The following is a 15,301-nucleotide window of genomic DNA, read 5'->3' as shown; positions in this document are numbered from 1 at the left end:
AGAGGCTGACACTGCCCCTTTCGACATTTGCATAGATGTATGTGGTCTTTTGACCCAATTAAAAAAGCAGAATTTCTTCAATACAGGAAAATTCCTCCTTCATGTGCTTGGTGTGCTGAAACCAGCCAATGCAATTCTACAGGCACATGCAGTGGATTTGTGCACTGCTGGGGAGGTGGTGACAGCTTCACTGGCCACACTGAAGGAGATGAGATGCGACTCATTCTGGGAGGAGCATTTCTCTCAGTGTGAAAGTAGGCCTACCAATTCGCTCAAAAGGAAACGGAAAGTTAATTCACAGCTTGATGATAATATTGTTGTGTCTATGCTTGGGCATGGTGACTCTGAACAAATTGCTCCTAATCAGACTTTTAAAAGGGTTATGCTCAGCATTCTTGATAGAGCTATTGTGGAAATGGAGACAAGATTCTCTCAGAGAAATGTTGAATTATTGAGGGCCACGTTGCTTCTCCTGCCAAAATCAGAATTATTTCTTGATCATTCTCTCCTGAAACCATTTCAGGCACTTACAGGCACAGAGCAAAACAGCATGAACTTGCAAAATGAAATTGCTGTGGCAAAAGCAATGTTGATCAATAAACTGCCAGCTGATGCTAATCTCTCTGAAGCATACAAATGCATTCAGAAGTACAAAGAGGCCTTTCCTATGTTGCATTCGCTATATGTCACAGCACTCATCATTGGTGTGTCTTCAGCAGCATGCGAAAGCTCTTTCTCTACTTTGAACCGCATTCTCACTCCACTCCGCCGAACAATGCTGCATTCAAGGAAGATAAATTTAGTCATTCTGGCACATGAGATCACATGAAAATCTAGACCTGAATGAATTTATTTCAGAATTTGCCAAGAGTAACCGCAGACTGGTCCTGTAGATAATATCCAGGTTAAACACTGGAAACTGATATCCTATAGCCTCCTTAATGACTACAATGCGCCACGTTTCTGTTCTTGCTCTCATATGTTGTATACATTTGACTTTGATACGTGTATTTACTTGTAGATGTATTTTTTGTGAACAAATATAGAACTACAAGTTCCATTGCCTCTGTTAATTTTATTGAACAATAGGTTATGGTTTATGCTGCAATTTTTGCTTTTATATGTTATAAATCTGTTATAAATCCTACAAAAATGGGGATGGATGGATATTTTTTGCCCCCCCCCCAGACAAGCCAAATGCCCACCCACACATGATGTTCTGGTCACACCTCTGTTACAAAATAAAGCAAACACTGCATGCAGCGAAAATTTACTTCTCCAGCTAGACTCCATGCTCGGAACCATCAACCCCTTTGCTAAATCATACAAACACATGCATGAAATCGCTCAGTCCAGTCCAACAGCATCTGTACGAATGGTTTTCAAGAAAAACCCTAGGCAGGATTTACGATACAGTGCCCCGACATGTCACACCGATGTTGCAGCAATTTTCGTCGGAGAAGATGGCGAACCGCCTGCTGAAAGTAACATTTGCATCTATCCCATAGGCAACTCCTGTAAACAGTCTACACTCAATATGAATTGCGATCCTATGGTTTACCCACTTTTATTCCCTTTACTGAGACATTGGCTGGCACAAAGATTTACAACATGTTCCCGATAAAAGATCCGCCAAGCAAATAAGGTTTACTCAATGCCAATTTTACGCGTACAGATTAGCAATGAGGAATACATTTAGTATTTTGCACTCCAGCGGAAAACTCTTCCAACAGTACGTCGTAGATGTGTATGTTAAAACAGAGGGCGCATATCTCAACTATCTCAGATTACATCAACAAGATCTGCACGTCGAACTATCGGATGCACTGCAAGCAAACGCTGAAAATAACGTAAGTGTTGGCAAAATGATCATATCACTGTCCACATTTCCAGGAAGTCCAAGATACATGCAACAAAACTATCGGGATGCCATGGCCATAGTATGTAAATTTGGAAAGCCTGATTTATTTATCACTTTCACATGTAATCCTGCTTGGCCGGAAATTCTACATGCACACTGCGTCTTTCAAGAAGTATTTATTTCTTCTTGATTTCTGAATTCCTTTCTCACCGTTTTCCATTCCTAATTCTTACACCTCCGTATGCTACGGCGGGCGTCGGCTAGTCATTATATATTATTGTGTAGGTTGGAGTGGTCATGTAACACAGAGAAACTATCAGTAAGCAGACATTGAAACTGTTTGGTGAAGCCAAAGTCTATAACTAATTCCTTAGTTTTGCTAATGTTAAGATGCAGACAATTCTCTTTGCACCCGAATTCTCTGCCTGACTCCTGCACTCTGTCCCATCCCCCAGAAGTGCAGAATCCTCTAAGAATTTCTGCAAGTGGCATGACCTGGTGTTCGAGAGTAATATTATTAGATTATAAAGAAGATGAATCATTCCTTGTTTTAAAAAGCTGTTAAAGGTGCATCTTTTACGCTGGCTTTTTAGTTAAGTCTTCGTTTTTTTTTTTTTCTTCAGTGGGCCCCCATTATCTTAGTTACATTTAAAAGACATTTATGTAAAATTAAGAGACTATCTCTAATTGCTTACTCTACATGCTTCTGTTTTCTTTTTTCAAATTTTAATTTTACATGTGAAGCACTTTGCTTTGCATTTCATGTATGAAAGGTGCAATATAAATTGGATTGATTGGTTGGCCTACAATACAAGGTTATTCCAATATAAAATAAATACAGGTGGAGAGTGATAGCTCTTCTGTCTCGAAGTAAGGAGCCTGGGGATCGTATCCCGGGTGCTGCCTGCTTGGAGTTTGTTAGTGGGTACATGTGAGTTTACTCTGGTTTCCTCCCACAGTCAAAAGATTCTTTTTGGTTTGGCGAATTGGCAATGCCAAATGATCCTCTGTGTTTGATGGGGGTGTTTGCACCCTGTGATTGACTGTCCAGGGAGTGTTCCTGTCTATGCTAGGTTAGGCGCCAGCTGCCCCCTGCCCCTGTTAAGTAGGTTTAGAAGATGGGGTGGATCAATGAATAATCCGTTCTAAACAAAGCAACTCTCAACTGCATATCGTCAATCCTTTAAAGAGACTGAGAAATACTCCAGTCGGGTCAGGTTGGGGAGCATGCACTGGTATAGTGCATTGTTGCACGCACCACATGACAAAACAATTCGGGATCCTGGTTGGCAACCCCGCCAGGCAGACACATGGTACACTACCACCCTCTGGAAATGACCATCTATCTGCCGCAGCCAGGTGTTATGTGGGCATCCCCTTGGCCTGGTCCAATTGCTTGAGTCCTCAACAATGATGATCCTGAGAGCCAGATGACCCTCGGGGAATCGCGCCAAATGGGCGTAGTGCCATAACTGATGCTCCCTCACAATGCAGGTAATGTGCCTCTTTCGGCAGCCGGGTGTTACGTGGGTGTCCCTTTAGCCTGGTCCAGAAGTAATCAATACAGTTTTAATTACGTGTGTGTTCACTGTTTTAGATTTACCTAGAGATTCTTTCAACTTTATTGTGATGTCTGTAGTATTTTCCTTTTTTTGTTATCCGATTTAATTTTGCATGATTTAATTTACACGCATTGCACTTCAGGGCTTCTGTAGCAAACACTCCAGCTTTCAAATCAAACCAAGTCTTACCGAAATGTAAAATTATGCATAACATTTTTTAACTTAAAATAAAGTGCTGGTTTTTCCACGATTACAAAATCTAGACAAAAAGCACAATGTTTTCTGTCATTTTTAAATATTGTTGTTTGTTTTTTTTTTTTTTTTTTTTTTTTTTTTCCCCCCTGTCGTGACAATGACTTGTAAGTTGATTTAGACGTCAGAGCCGGTCCTATTGGAGTTGTGTGGTCCCATCTCGAATTGATGCGTTAAGATCATCACACAGAAATTGCACAATCCCTGTTGTATTAAACGTTCAGAACACCTGGATTTAGAAAATGGATGGATGGACATCAGAATGTGACTGAAATGTCATTGTAATATGTGCAGTGCACTTCACCATCCTGCCCTCTAAATTGCTAAAATACCAACAGTACAAAAGTCTGCTTGGGACTTGAATGATCTAAACTTATTTATTCAATCTGGCATTCCAAAAAATCCAAAGGAACTTTTGATTATACACCAATATGACAAATTCTTCAGGTGTGGTTTTTTTTTTTTTTTTTTTTAAATATAAACTTAAGGATTGCATTGCTGATTTGAAAGAACAGGAACCATTGGAGATCAAAGAGCAGACTGCTGGCCCCGTTTTACAGAAAGATACAATCTGGGAATATTCCACCTTCGGTGGCAACAGCGAGGAGGAGGAGACACAGAAGACGGAGCCTTCAGATGAGGTAATGAATCTGCTCTGTATTTAACACTGGCACAATGTGTAAAAAAATGTTTGTATACTGTTGTATAAGAAATTTAAAATTATGTAAAAAAACCTGTAAATTGAGAGTGTTTGAATATCAGAATTAAGTAATTCTTTAATGGATCTCTAGTGATGATTGATAGTTTTTTGACTTAATATTGATTGTAATCCGTGACATGTGATGAGGTTCATGGCTGGTGAGGCACTGCCTCTTTGAGTCAGATTTACAAATATGAACCCAAAAGAGTAGATTATTCACTATTCAATTGGCTGCCAGCCTGCACATTGACTACTGGTTATGTTTCATATCTCATCAACACACACATAGGAAAGGTACATATTTAGCTAAGAAACCATGACGTGCGGTGAGGTTCATGGTAGGTGAGGCACTGACTCCTTCAGAGTCCGATTTACAAATATATGAATCCAGCATGCACATTGCCTATTGGTTGTTTCATATCTCCTCAGCATTCTTTACACACACATAAGTAGGGTACATATTTGAATAAGAGAGTGTTACATTTAGGGGGCGAGAGAGAGCGCATTTGCTCTGTACCCTCCATGTGTTCTAAATTTTCCCTTGCAGTTCCACAATTCATACTCCAATACAAATGAAGTATTGAGTAGTGTACAAAAAATGGATTTCAATTTTAACCTTAACTGAAATATTTAATTTTTTTAAAAGCTTTTAATTCTGATGCTTTAATCAATTTTAATACAGACTGTTCAACAAAAGGATAAGAAAAACAAAGGAATATTTTAAGGTCAAATTTTTTTTCAAATATTGGGTGGTGGTTGTTTTTTTTTTTTTTTATTGAAAACCGTTTATGGTCTTACCATTAATTTTAAAGTCCATGTGCCTATCCTTCTCCATGAAAATCTGTCAATTTCTTGTAAAAGTCCTCCTTATTTTTCCTTTAGTTTTAAAAATCGTAATCTTCCATTTTGGCAGTCAGTTGGAACAAAAAATAAAAATAAATGGACCACTGCATTGCGTTTTAATTTCTGATATTGCCAACTTATTGGCGCTTAACAGCAGCAACAAGCACCTGTTGGGCTCACATCCTCCTCCTTCAGTGCGGCACGGTATTGTCTGCCTCACCTTGCACCTTTTCACTGCAGTTTTATGTCTGATCAGCAAGACTAAATATGTCACACACATTCATTAAAGATATTAGCCAGACTGTGGAAAGTCAGGGTGTATAATAAACGTGTCTGCAAACATATTGGCGACATACAGATAGACAGCAACTGGCACACGCTAATTGCATGAATGAACCCCTGTGTTAGGGATGGGGCAGACCAAGGTTAGGCTCGTCACTGCCACACCTTGCGTTTCTCCCCTGTATTTGAACAGGAAATGCACCAATTCAGAGATTTTGACTATAAAAACGATCGATCAAAGTTATTGAAATCATGCAGAAAACAAATTTATCACACAGACCAGTAGACAAATTTCTTTTGTTATTTTTTATTTTTTTTTTTTTTACTTTTCATGATGACCCTCACCTGCCTCCCCTGACCGCATGTCCCTGCTAAGAAAGAACATTACGTTTATAGCAGCAGGAAAGGGCGCATTTGCTCTGCACCCTCCAGTGTTTGGTTAATCCATCCATCCATTATCCAACCCGCTATATCCTAACTACAGGGTCACGGGGTCTTCTGGAGCCCATCCCAGCCAACACAGGGCGCAAGGCAGGAAACAAACCCCGGGAAGGGTGCCAGCCCACCACAGGGCGTGCACACGCACACACTAGGGACAATTTAGAATCGCTAATCCACCTAACCTGCATGTCTTTGGACTGTGGGAAGAACCCGTAGCAACCATTGGAAAGTCCCGCAGACACAGGGAGAACATGCAGACTCCACGCAGGGAGGACCCAGGAAGCAAACCCAGGTCTCTTAACTGCGAAGCAGCAGTGCTACCACTGCGCCACCGTGCTGCTGTTTGGTTAATTGGATATACAATTTTTAAAGCTTTTTTTTTTTTTTTTTTTTTTGTTTGGAATTTTCAGTTTCATTAGTTGCACTTTTACTTTAAAGGTTTATTAAAAACAATATTTGGAATTTACCTTTTCTTCATGATCGCATAGAATTTTGAATCCATTGTTGGAGACACATTGTGACAACGCAATGTATAACTACCTGTGAGTGAATATTGTTTCTGTTTCTCTAATAAATAATCTGACTTTTTCTAATGGTTGTCCCTTTGATTTGTTAATTGTCATAGCAAAAGCTATTCTATTTTAATACGAATGGCATATCATGATCTCCTTTGTTATCTAATGTTATTCGCGGAATATATACATCACCTTTCTTGTCGCCTGTTAAAATTTGCATCGCTTCTCTGTCATCATAAATATACACCTGACCGAACTGTGTATTCTTTGAAATTAAACTTGTCATTGCTTTAACTGTTCCGGGACCACAGATTCTCCTAACGTATGGTCAATTATTGTGTAAATCCACGTTTTGTGCATTGAATGATACGAAGGCGAAAAGACTGTTTTTTACTCTTCACCTTTCATTTCTGACCTCGATTTGTCCTGCTATTTTTTCAATTACACCTGGCTCTGATGATTAATTACCTTTTGTTTGCACTAATGAGATCTTTACTATCTTTTTTTTTTTTTGATACTGTAGCGACTGATGTAATAAAGTGTCACAGAAGTTTAACTTGAGCAATTGCCAACTTCGTAAACCCAAACACAACTGTCTAGCACCCTCTGCAACCCATCCTTCTCCGGCTCTTGCCTCCCCCTTACCGCATCAATCAGTACCCCGCTATCAGTCTTCTGTGCTGTACTCCACCCCTCTCAATCGGACCGATCAGTTACTTAAAACAAAAGTCTTCAACCTGGCTGGGATGCTGCAATACTTTCAAATTGTACTGCTTTCATATTCTGTACCTTTCTCTGCATGTGTATCGCGCCATCGTTTATTTGAGCCTTTATTTCCAGCCCCGTGCATGGTTACATCTCTTTCTCGCAAGACGTATAACACTGCTTGCGTTGTGAAGTGAGGTGGGGGAGGTGGGGGGGGGGGGGGGCGGTTGGCTGAACGCACGCTAAGGATCGGCTGTTTTTCTGCTGCTGGCGAGCTGCCTGTTCTGCTTGTCACATGTCGTCATTTTAAGAGCTGTGAGCACATGTTGCGTGTCTGCCAAAAGCAGTCCAACAACTGCTTGGTTAGATGTCTGTGAACTCCTCCTTTTAAATGATGGCTCACTGCCTCATTTCGCGTGACGTTGTTAAAACAATAATTGTCCTGTATTTCCGGCCCTGGGCATGGTTAAATCTCTTTCTTGCAGGACGTATAATGCTGCTCCCGTTGGGGGTGGGGGGGGGGGGGTTTAGCTGCTGTCACGTCATGTCTTGCAAGAATCTCATGTTCTATATCCTCGTGAGACGCTCCATGGCCATTTTCTTTCATCTCGCGGGTCTTTTATTTGTCTTCCATGATGATCACGTACCGTCTCCTAGTCATTCCATCCCACAGGATTTTCTTTTATAATAGAGAGATGTCTTTTTATATATGTACAGGTGAGGATGGATATGTTTTGTATATTCATACGGTAAATGCAAATATCTAATATGCAGGATGGCACATTACAATTAAATTTCAAAAGCGTGATATTAAATGTTACAAACGTGATATCAAAATGACAAAGTATGGTGTTAGTTTAAAATGCATATATATTTGCATTTCAGCTGTCATATCAAATTTCAAAAATGACAAATTTTCAAAAGCACAATATCAAATTTTAAAATGTTTATCAAATTTCAAAAGCTTGATATCGAATTTAAAAAGCGTGATATCAAATTTTATAAGTCCGATATCAAATTTCAAACTCATGATATCAAAGTTTTGAAAGCAAATATCAAATTAAACAGATTAAATGTTAAAACGGCTTGCCACAGGGAACAGCTATAAGAACTGTACAATTTTTAAGATGACCTTTTTTTCTGAGCAAAGTTGCTGCAGTAGATTTTGCTCTTAAGGCATAACATGTTTTTAGTTTTAGTTTTTTCCCTCACATTTTTGGCTGAGTACATCAGCCTGCAGAATTTGACTGTTAACAGTTTTTATGTAGGGGAATATCATTAGCAGGAAATACCAGATTTTTCTCATTTATGGATAGTCCTTTTGGTTTGTCATCATAGTTCTGTCTTTTAAATCTTTCTTTGTGTACTTTATTATATTAGACACTGCAAAAATAATTTTAAGTACACACATTTAGTAATGTCCAAAACCAATTTTTACTTTTTCTTTTTAAAAGGTCGTTTCCTGGGTATACTGTAAAGCTTTTGCTCATGCAGAACACCACAAAATAGAATAAACAAACATTGACGCCACAAAATATAAGAATTTGCTGTGTTTTCTAGAAACTTATTGATATCTTGGGGAGGGGTTAGAAAATACAGCTGTTTGCCAAACTTCTTATCATGGCACCCCAGTTACCCCATCTTATGTTCTTCTTTTGGCTGCTCCCATTAAGGGTCTCCACAGCAGATCATCTTTTTCCATATCTTCCTGTCCTTTGCATCTTGCTCTGTACCCACCACCTGCATGTCCTCTCTCACCACATCCATAAACCTTCACTTAGGCCTTCCTCTTTTTTCCCCTTACTTAGCAACTCCGTCCTTAACATCCTTCTCCCAATATACTTGGCACCTTCGGTTCATGCCTCTGTCTCCAACCCCTATAACATAGCTAGTCTCACTACTATCTTGGGTACCAGCAAGAGTGAAAGGGAAGGTCTACATCTGTCAAAAATCGCTTCTGACACTTTTCTCCACTCATTCCACCCTGCCTGCACTCTCTTTTTCACCTCTCTTCCACAATCCCCGTTACTCTGTACTGTTGATTCCAAGCATTTAAACTCGCCCACCTTTGCTCCCTGCATCCTCACAATTCCTCTGACCTCCCTCTTATTCACACACATGTATTCTGCCTTGTCCCTACTGACCTTCATTCCTCTCCTCTCCTAGAGCATATCTCCACCTGCCCAGGGTCTCCTTGACCTGCTCCCTACATATCTCAATTTCCTCTGCAAACATCATAGTTAATGGGGACTCCTGTCTAATCTTATCTGTCAACCTGTCCATTACCATTGCAAATAAGAGAGAGCTCAAAGCTGATCCCTGATGTAATCCCACTTCTACCTTTTAATCCGTCCATCACTCCTACTGCAGACCTCACCACTGTCACACTTCCCTCATACATATCCAGTACCATTCTTGCATACGTCTTTATACAATACCATAACTCCTCTCTAGGCACCCTAACATATGCTTTCTCTAAGTCCACAAAGATGCTTTCTGTTAGCCTCTCGGAGTACTATGTCCATCTGCTCAACACACTCTCCTCGCTTGAGTATGTTTCCATCTTTATCCTTTATCACCCTAATCTGCTGCACATCTTTCCCAGCTCAGTCCCTCTGTCTAGTCAATTGGTACGGGTCCTTTTCTCCCTCCTTCATGTCTAACCTCTCATACAACTTTATCGTATGCCTTTTCTTTAGTCTTGTACTCCTGTCTACTTTCTGCATCTGTCTGACTATCCCACTTCCTCAACATCTTCCTCTGTATACTCTCCTGTACTTCTCTCCAACCCCCCCCCCCCCCATTCCACCACGTTTGTCCTATCTTTGTCCTCCTTTCTCTGCCCAGATATCACACCAAGCACCCTTCTAGCTGTATCTCTTACCACTTCTGCTGTAGTTGCTCAACTGTCTAATAAATGCCACCCAATGCCTGTCTTCCCTCCTCCCTGAACTAAACCTTGCAGAATTTCCTTTTTCAACTTCCATTTGATCCTTGGCTCTGTCCTCACTCTCCTCCTCTTGATATCCAATGTCATCCTGCAGACCACCAAACTATACTGCCTTACTACACTTTCCCCTGCCACAACATTACAGTCTCCAATCTCCTTCAGACTGACCCGACCGCATAGGATATAATCTACCTGTGTGCATCTTCCTCTACTCTTGTACGTCACCCTGTGTTCCTCCCTCTTCTTAAAACGTATATTCACCACAGCCATGTCCATCCTTTTCACACAATCCACTACCATCTGACCTTTTTCATTCCTCTCCTCGACACCATACCTGCCCATCATCTCCTCTGTTCCCTTCACCAACATGTCCATTGATATCCACCACAATTGCCACTCTTTCTGTCCCTTGGGTACACTCTCCACCACTTCATCTAACCCATTCCAGAAATGTTTCTCATCCATTGCACACCCAACTTGTGAGGCATATGCACGAACATTCATCCTCACACCTTCACTTTCCAGCTTCAAAATCAACACTGTCCAACACTCTTTTAACCTCAAACACTCTTGATGTCCTGAAGGAACCGTATAACACCTACCCCATTTCTCCTCCCATCCACATCATGGTAGAACAATTTGAACCTGCCCCCAATACACCTGGTCTTACTCCCCTTTCCATTTTTAGTCTCTTGCACACACAATACATCACACACAATACATCAACTTTTCTTCTCTCCATTATATTGGCAAACTCTCTCCCCTTGCCAGTTATACTGCCAACATTCAAAAGTTTGTACCCTTATTTCCACTCTCTTTACCTTCTCCCTCTGCCTCTGGACATGCTTTCCTCCACTTCTTCGGCCAACAATAGCCCAATTTTTCTGCAAGCACCCTGTTGGCTAACCGTACTGGTGGCGGCTGTTGTTAACTTGGGTCTCAACAAATCTGATATGGAAATCTGTATTGTTGTCTGAATATTGATCTGGAATAATTTTACACTGGATGCCCTTCCTGACGTATCCCTTCCCATTTATTTGGACTTGGGACTGACACGAAGAAACACACTGGTCTGTGCATCCTCTGTGGCTGGGTTACCCAGGAAACTCATTATTTTGAATCTGGTGTGTTATTAAATACAGACCATAGTGATTAGCTGAAACGGGTGTAATACTAATAGTTTAACAAATACTGGTAGCCAAAAATCTTGACTAAAGTCTTTTGACAGATGTAAAGTCATGGTTTGTATCAACAAATTATAGTCTGAGCACTATCACACCAAACCAGACTTTCAGGAAGTTGTATTTAAGCTGACAAATATGAAGAACCTGGGCAAAATAAAGATTGAAAACACAGTTGAAGACCTAAAAACTGTCTGTAGCTAATAAATGCTACTTAACCTTCAGTTCAAACACAGGGGGAAATCCAATCAAGTGCTTGATCAGCATCTGACACCAAATCACATGCTTCAACCATGGAATCTTTAAAGAAATGTTGTTTTTTTTTGTTGTTGTTCCTGTATGTTGTGTCAGTGTTTGTGTCTTGAAATGTAATATGGTGTATTTCATGAGCAAAATAGATGTGCTGCCCACATAAGTCACATTCAAAATAATTTTCTTGGGTGGCATTCTGCTGTACACTGACTGTCTAATGCTTTGTGTTCACTAGTAAAAATATTCACAAAAGTAATAAACAGAATGCTGAACAGACGTTCCATGGTTTTGTTTGTAGAATGTGAAAAGCCATTGTGATTCTGACTATATCCATGATAACAGTTATCAAGATATCTCGGATGAAGAGGTAAGCTATTTAAATTTTAATATTGACTGCAATTGTAATCTTCAGGTTTTTCCAGATGGAAGACCTGTGAATGCAGTGGTTTTTTTATGTTGTTTCAATTTTTATTTCTTAAGACCATCAAGAGTCATTTTTTATTCAACAGTATAAAATGTATCTGTATTTGAAAGGAAAAAAAAATTGTAGAATTTTTTTCTCTTGTAACCCATTGAAGCAATTCCTTTTTTTTTTTTTTTTTTTTTTTTTTTTTTTTTGTAATATATAAAGATTTCAACCAACAAAGAAAAGCATTGCAGACTTGGAGCAGAAGACCTAAATGACACCTTGGAATATGATTTCAGTGAGCTCCAATGTTGCCTGTTGATGCTTGAAGCTTACAAAGTAAAGAAGGCAGAAGATCTGGGAAATAAGAGAGGAACATTAGGTCTCAGTGGTGATTGAAAAATATGTATATTTGTTTTTAATGTAATTTGAAAATAAAGGAAATTACTATTTATATAAAAAAAAAAAAAAAAAAGTTTTGAATGGGACTACGTAGTCTGAGCCTCAACTTGTGATATTTAAAGGACTGCACATAAGATAATGTGAACAGTATACTTTTTTTTTTTTTTTTTTAATTAATGGGGCTATAAAACGATTGACGTTTTAAAAAGGGCAGCATTTGTAAGAAGCTGCAGTAGAATGCCATGCTTTGGACAAGTTAATCTAAAATGGTTTCTAGTCTATTTTACTCTTTTTTTTTTCATAAGCTGTTACAATACTGGTGGACGTTTGTTATATTAGCCTCTATATAGACTGGGATCCAGAGAAACTGATTTTAATCCTGTATAGTGACACCTTTTTTCCTAGGCTGTTAGGTAAGCTAGTGCTGTATTATTGTTATCATTGTATGTTGGTGTATATAGAAGTACGACGACCACCATGGTTTGGCAGTAGCAATCAGTTTTAAAAAAAAAAAAAAAAAAAAAAAATTCAGTATTTTTAGGTTCTAGTTATTTCTTCCCTATCATGATATTAATTTGCCACATAAAATAGTGTTTTAAAGTGAAGCATTTTTTTAAATTAAAAAAAAAAAAAAATACCCAGCTTGTTTAGCATTTTAAGATTAAGGTGTAAAGTCCTGGGGTCTAGGGCAGAGTTCTAGCATTTTCCAAAGGTACACCCCATTTTTTCCGTAGCTGTAGACTGCACATTATCCTAGTTTTGTCGCTGTGGTTGTTTCTTCAATGGTTAAATTCTGCCATGGCTTGTAACTTGGCCCTGGAATTTATTTTACTTTGGGTTTTTCTGTCGTCCTATCCATCAGATGTTTTTATTCTTTGTCACTTAGCATTGCCTAATCTTTTTTTTTCCTCTCTGTCTTCAACTTGTAAAGCACTTTGAGCTGCATCATTTGTATGAAAATGTTGTAATAGAAATAAATATTAAAACAAATGATGCTCTGTACAAAAGTGAGACGAGTGTGATAAAGCAGTAAAGCTCTCCATATGTCATGAAGTCAACTAAACTGTGTATCTCTTGTGATTCCCAGTGTACTGGAGGCACATGTGTACTTATGCCAGGTGTACTGAAATTTGTTTTTTTTTTTTTTTTTATCATTTTACTTTATATTAGACAATGCTGACACACAGACTGAATCGCATACAAACACCATGGTTTACAACAGACGTGTACTCGCACTGTGTGGCAGCGCAGTGTGTATGTTGGTGGGACATGCACATACGACTGCTGCTGTACTTTGCACCTCCCCATTTTGTATCTAAAATGTTTACTTCCTGTGTGTAATACTTTACATGTATTTATATTATATATCATCTCCCCTCCGTGGCTTGTCTAGCCTAATAGAGGCTCATCTGGAAAGAGAGGGGTCGGGTCTTCATGCTTTGCTCAGTTCGGTTCCCCTATCTATGTGGCTTCTTGAAGATGCAGGTGCAAATGAGAGACAGTTGGCATGAGCATCCCTGTTATCCGAGAGTGGTATTACTTCCCTCAGCTGCACCAGGAAAATGATTCCCTCTAAACTAACTTTTTGAATATTATTAAAAGGATGTATATTGGGATTGTTTCCTAAATTAACAGGTCTGTAACACACTTCTAATATGAGGCTTCAATCCTTGATGCTTTCTAGTCAAATCCAAACATCCTCACTATGTTGCGACTCATCTAAAAGAAGCAGACTTGAATTCAAATTCTGTTATACTTAAATGGAGACTTCTCTAGCTTTTCAAATAAACACAACAGAGCCATTTGAAAACTGCAAAGTAACTTGCGTGTGTACACTAAGGTTCTTCCTTGCATTTATCACTTCCTTTCTTTCTTCTCCCGCATATTAGAAGCACACTTTCAAATTGGAGCGACCAGACAGCAAAGCACGTGCCCAAAGCCAATGTGGAAAGAAAAGATCAGAGCACCGAGTTTAGAAGGGTACCGGCAAAGAGAACACATGCATAGAGAAAAGAAAGATGGAGTTAAAGTAGATGAAACTTCACAGCATAACTTTCCAGGGAGGGATTCTGGGGCAGTTGTCAGGGGGTCCCATGCTAATCTTTGAATGTTGTGACTTTCTGTCAATAATACTATACTAAACTATAAATATGTTATTGTGTTACAAGTGGACATTGGCATTCGCTTCTGCTTTAGTATCACAGTGACCTCTGTAACCTCACGTGCATTTATGTGTACGAATCTCACACACTACGTAACATAAAAGCTTATATGTTAACATCACTTCAACTCGATTCTCTTCAAAGAAATTTAGCAAATGTTTGTGTTGAACACTTGATTAATAATAATTCATAGTAATTTCATACTGTGGCATCTCCGTCTGTATGGTTTACTAATTGAGTATCATGTATATGTTAATTTTAGTGTGTTTCACTATTGTTCAAACATTTGTGTTGATCAATCTTTGCTGTACAACACATTTTTTAATGTTTAAACACTGATTTTGTTGGAAGTACCAATACAATGAATATATTTTTATTGGTATTGGTACTTTACTGTATTGGTATTTTTATCTACCATTTACATTTTTATTTGTGTGAGTGGTTGTGTAGGTAGGGGCCTGCACTGCACTGCTTTGTACCAGGCCTAAAATGCTGTTAAGATGGCCCTGATTGGCACCTTTGAGTCTGAAACTGTGCAACTGTGCCATTACAAAGGGCACCAAAAGCCCAAATCCAGGGTGCTATTCAGTAGCAAGAACTGAAAAGTTTTTTTTTTTTTTGTTATCAAGGACAACATGGATTTTTGCAAATCCTTGAGGAAAACCTCTTTAGGCCGATAGAGATCTACATTTTTTCTTTCTCCAGTAGCACAAAGACTCAAAGCACACACAAAAACTCCTAAGGAATAGCTTGAAAAGAAGGTTGGTAGTCTGGACTGGTCCTGCAA

Source organism: Erpetoichthys calabaricus, chromosome 1, assembly GCF_900747795.2.
Source record: "Erpetoichthys calabaricus chromosome 1, fErpCal1.3, whole genome shotgun sequence".
Taxonomy (NCBI): Eukaryota; Metazoa; Chordata; class Cladistia; order Polypteriformes; family Polypteridae; genus Erpetoichthys; species Erpetoichthys calabaricus.
The sequence above is the reverse complement of the archived record's forward strand: the minus strand, read 5'-3'. Positions refer to the sequence as shown.